This window comes from Octopus bimaculoides, chromosome 6, assembly GCF_001194135.2.
Source record: "Octopus bimaculoides isolate UCB-OBI-ISO-001 chromosome 6, ASM119413v2, whole genome shotgun sequence".
Taxonomy (NCBI): domain Eukaryota; kingdom Metazoa; phylum Mollusca; class Cephalopoda; order Octopoda; family Octopodidae; genus Octopus; species Octopus bimaculoides.
Window position 1 is genome coordinate 82,663,200 of NC_068986.1, and position 5,780 is coordinate 82,668,979.

A 5,780-nucleotide genomic window follows, 5' to 3' on the forward strand; every position below is an offset into this window, starting at 1 on the left:
ATACTTACACTGTTTTAAACATTTTCATCTTATTATCAGAGAATGTGTGATAATTAGTATGTAACACTACGAAGTTCATACAAAGCTTTATACTTTAAATATATTCCTCTTATTATCATCAAAGAATGTATATATGCATTTTAATACTCAAACTGTGTTTTAACATTTTTTATTATTCTCAAAGACTTTTGATAATCTTTTTCTAAAAAAGTGAAACCGGTTAAGTAAATAAATATCTTTAAAATAAGTGCATTTTCAAACCTTCTTTCATATATATTTCCACTCGTACGGTATTCCACAACTTTACTTTATTATATATAAACACATATATATGTATGCATGTATGTGTGTGCCTGTACAAGAATCCTCGTTGCATTGTGTGCATGTGATGCAGCAGATGGAGTTTCTTGTTTTGCAATTCATGTTTGCATTCACCTTCACTTCCTCCCCATTCTTCAATCTTCTGGTTCTTCCCTGTTCAATTATTATTTTAACGAGGGTTTCCACAGTTTGTTACCTACATTATTTCTTTCTCCGATGTGAATCTCGCCTTCGTTAAACGTCTTTTAAGATTTGGTGGTTGTCTTCGACTGTTGATGATTTGTGATTTTTAATTATTTGTTGGAGATACGATGACTGATGTATAATTGGTCGAATATAGGATCTTGAGATTGTTAAGGAATATAGGTAATAACAAATGGAACATTTATATTTGTATTTTGTTTTCCACCTCAGTGTGAATGTTTTTCTGTAAGGCAGAGATTGGGATCTCTTTTGCTTTGGTTATTGCATGATTAATTAGATTTTGAGGTACACCAGAGAAAGGACCGGAAGAACTAAATATGTTCCAGCAAGAACAAAAGTACCCCGAACAGCAAATTAAAGAATTCATCTCTTAGAAAAGTTCCACATAGTGAAATTCTGGACATTTTTGCAAATGGGAAATTCAAAAGATTTCCTTTTCCAAAATGAAAGACGCAAATAGTCAACTACGACAGGCAAAAGAAGAATACTTATCAATAACTCTACGCCCGAATTTAAATCGGAAATAGTCAATACCATTACTAAGAACAATTTCCTCTATATAACTTAACACAAAACACATGTGTTTGAAACGCTGAACAACGAAAGCGCTTACACAGAGTAAACACAATACGAAAATTTCTGTCCAAAATGTTTGTAGCATTCTGTTTTCCGGAAATATTTTTAAATAGTTAAGACATAGCATCTTGCGTGCAGGCCGTCGTTGTTTATATGGGGTTTAGAATAACTTGTGTGGAAGTTATAGTAGCTTATTTGATGGTGGACACATTACCTTGCATATGGAAGCTCTGGTGTTTTATATGAAGAGCCGGATAGCTGAATGGGGGACATGATATTTGAGTGGAGGTCATAGTAACTGAGCGGATCTATGCAAGGTCACATTGAGTAGATGAACTGATAGCATACTGAGTGAAGGATAAATTGAATTTATACAGATAGCCTAGGATATAACAATAGTTTGCATAAAGATTGTCTCAAAGACATTTTGGAACTGTATCTTTAAATACAGAATCTATGATACCACAGTGATATATGAAGTGAATATGTTATGAGAAAATTTGTGTGAAGTCATTGTGTGAAGGAGTATAGTAGATAATTCACTGTTAACACAACAGCAATAATAATTAAACAAACATTTGGGCATTCCAGCATTGAGTCTTCTTTCTCTTTTACTAACGTGTCATACTTCCAAATAATTGAAACAGGAGTTCCTCAGTAATCACTTAGTACAATGATAGGGATCATATACGAACTTACAACTCGCCTATTTAAAGTTTGGCTTCCGTAACTCCTTACGAATTTATACCGGACACATTTCATCGACCGCACAGGGAGAAAAGGTCAAGCTGATCTACGCGTAGTTTGACACAAGTACATGCGACCTGGAATATATTCACCAGTGCTCTTAATTCACTGTCAAATCCACCCTGTCATGTCAGACAGTGTAACATGCTCCAGGTCTTACTCCTCTATAAAACAAGCCATCAGCATTTTGTGTTCTCTTTTCCAATTTATTCTTAACATTACCATTCACTCTGCAAATTTTTCCCGACTGCAACCATTTTTCATTCCCTTACCCAACTTTTTTTTTTCACTCATATAGCCCCTTAATTATTTTTCATTAATTTATTTACCTGTTCTCTCCCTCAACTACAACTCACAGTAATGGATAACACGTGTTGAGAAATGGTTGAACCTATTAGATTTCTTTCGCGGGAAAGCCGTTATGTCAGCTTGACCGTATAAATATTCTCTGACATCCTGTTCCCTACTGATCTCATTTATTCTTCTCTCTATATTTTTTTATTTCTTGGATGTCAAAGTGACACCACCACCACCATCACCACCACCACTCTTATTAGGTGACGTCTACAATTTAAATAAATGTTTATGCAATATGTATGAGGTAGAGTAGAACGAATATCAACAGTATTAACCTCTTCTCTTATATTATTCCGGAAAGAAAGAGAAACAGAGAGGAAAGAACGAGAGGTTGAGAGACGAAACAAGACGATGTACACCGATATATGTATGTATTTAAGTATGTGCCTAAGTATGTATATGCGCGCGCGCGCACATACGCACACACGCACACGCACGCATGCACGCACACACGCAATACTATGTAAAGAAGTATGTTTGTGTGTGTGTGTATGTGTGTGTGCGTTTGTGTGTGCGTGCGTGTGTGCGTGCGTGTGTACGCGCTTGTGTGTGTCTGCGTGTATGTACAAGGAGAGAATGAGTGAAAGAACAGCATGAAAGGGTTAGATTAAGTAAATGGAAAAATAAAAAAAGAAAAGAGGAAATGGTGAAAGAAAAAGAAACTATGAAAAGGAGTGTGTGGTGTGTGGGTGGTTAGCAGGGAGCAAGTGACGACCAACTTACACCATCATCAACACTAAATCTATTGCTTCTTCCATATTGTGAATGACAAATGTTTATACAGGCACCAAAATCTGTCCTCTTTGGCCCCTATATTTCCCTCTATGACTCCCAGTTTACATATTGTCTGAAGGAAATGTTAAGATTAAATCCATATTATTAACGTCTTGAGTGAATAGAGGCCATGGGCGTCTCTAAAAATACTCGTCTACCAAGAGAGGATGAGGAATGATATAATTTCAGATACCTCGTCTAAATACGAGTTTATTAGATAACAAACGTCGGTGCCTTCATGTGATCATTCAGCATACCAGAAATAGCAGCTAAATGTTCCACAAGTCATATACTGTTTTGAAGAAGGAAACAACTCACTGAATAATGTTGTCCTAAATGTAGATTAAGTCAGAAAAAAACAAAAAAGGAATGGTTATGGTTCGAACGTGATTGATTCTCTTCGATCATAATTGACCATGACTAAACAACAAGAGTCTCTGATTCTGATATGAAGTTCGAAGACAGCTAAGAAAAAAAGAAAAGAGGGGCAATGTAAAGATTTCATTTTGGGAACATCCCTTGCGATAGAATGACTTGTTTCATTTATTTCTTATGTTATCTATTACTTAAAAACACATTAAAAGCATAATTTCATAGCCTCTATTCAATTTTTGTTAAATACCTCTCTTAATATTTACATAGCCGCGAATACTCCGCCCTGTGTCCATATATGTTATTATATATATACTCACCTAACAACATGCAAATGTACATACGTGTTTATTTACCTACATTCCAAGACAGCTATCGATCTTTCTACGTTTCTCACGGTTAATCTACTTACAAATACATCTATTTATCTATTTATTTTACAACTTATTAACATACCCCATAAAAATGTTTCACCTAAATAACGAACAATAACCTTACTATTGATATTTACGTTCACCGTTTAAGTTTTTCTGTTTTTAATTTTGTCTTTATTTTTCAAGTTTCTATCTCAGTTGACCTCAAATTCCAATTCCAAATAATCATACTTAATGTAATTAACATTTTCATTAATTTCCTTTGTTGCCTTCTTTTATAAATTTGTTTAACTTTGACAATAAATATCTTGATGCATTCCACGATCTATACAAATTATCTTACAAACACTCGAAAAATTGTCTAATTCTACTCTACGTAACATTCTCTCATTCCACACTGAGTGTTACGTATAGAACTGTCTCATTCTACACTATAGAGCACTCACTCATTTACTAACTAACTAACTCACTCACTCACTCACTCACTTCACAGTTTATAGAACTGTCTTGCCTCATTCTACACTACACAACATCCACTCTTTCACTCCTCATATTATAGAATGTTTTCATTCCCCACTGTATAGAACTGTCTCATTCTATACTACATAACACTCACTCAATCCACATTCTATAGAACTGTCTTATTCAACATACCACTCACTCACTCACTCACTCACTCACTCTGCACTCTATAGAGCCGTCCGATTTTACACTGCATAATACTACCTTACTCCACATTTTACTGAACTGTCTCTTTGCAGTTATCCCCAAACTTATTCTGTCATGAAACCCTCATAAGATTTTCAAAACTCCTGGCCTTAATTTTAATAAGACATTAAATGAAAGAAAAATTATTCAAGAGGAAGAATTTATTCATTAAAAAATACACCTAATAATTTATTGTCGAAATTAAGGCAAAGAGCTGGCAGAATCGTTAGCACACCGGGGAAAATTCTTAGCGGCATTTCGTCCCGTCTTTACGTTCTGAATCGAGGTCAACTTTGCCTTTCATCCTTTCAGGGTTGATAAAATAAGTAGCAGTTGAGCACTGGGGTGGCTGTAATCAACTTACCCCCACCCCAGAACTTGCTGTCCAAGCCTCTTCAGAACTCTCTCATTCAAGCCCCTGCAGAACTGTTGCGTCCAAGCCTCTTTTGGACTGGCTCATTATCGCCTTTATAAATTACTTCATTTTCACCTCACAGAAATGTCTGCATTCTTGCCTCTACGAAACAGTCTCATCCTCGCCTCTACAGAACTACTTTATCTAAGCCGCTACAGAACTGTCTCATTCTTGCCTCTCCGAACTACCTAATTTTCGTCTCTACAGGACTGTAATCCAAACTTCTACAAAAGGAAACACATTCTTGCTTCTATAACATAATTATATCCTCGCCTCAACAAAACTAGTTCATCCAAGTATCTGAAGAACTGTCAAAATTTTGCTCTCATTCTCACCTCTACGAACTACCTACTTTTCGCTTATACAGAACTACTTTATCAAAGCCTCTAGGGAACTGTCACATTTTTGTCTCTGTACCCGTGTCTCATCAAGTTTTGTTCCATTCCCACTTATTTACAAGTGACTATTAAATAGCAAAGCACCCACCTACTTCAAATGAAACTGGTTTGCACGTATCTTATCGTTTATATAATAAAAATTGCCTGGCTAATTTTATGTTTGTATTTCTCTTATCTCCCCTACCTCTCTCCTACTCAGATTCTCTCACACCTCCAGTTTGTCTAATACACAAAAAGTTAAACTGACTCTAACCTACCTTCTGTGATGTGCATTCATGGATTTATTTACCAGTACCTAGGGATTCTCTTTCTGTCCCTCCTCAGCACACTGGCATCAACTGGTTCTTCCTCGACTTCACACACACACACACACACACACACACACACAAGCACAAAACACATAAGCATATATGCACATGCACACGCATACAGATTCATGAAAATACATATCTTTCCCTCACACATATAAAGTCAAGCAGAGGCTCTTACACTCATAGAAAAAAAGATAGTCACATTGAAACATACATGAAATTA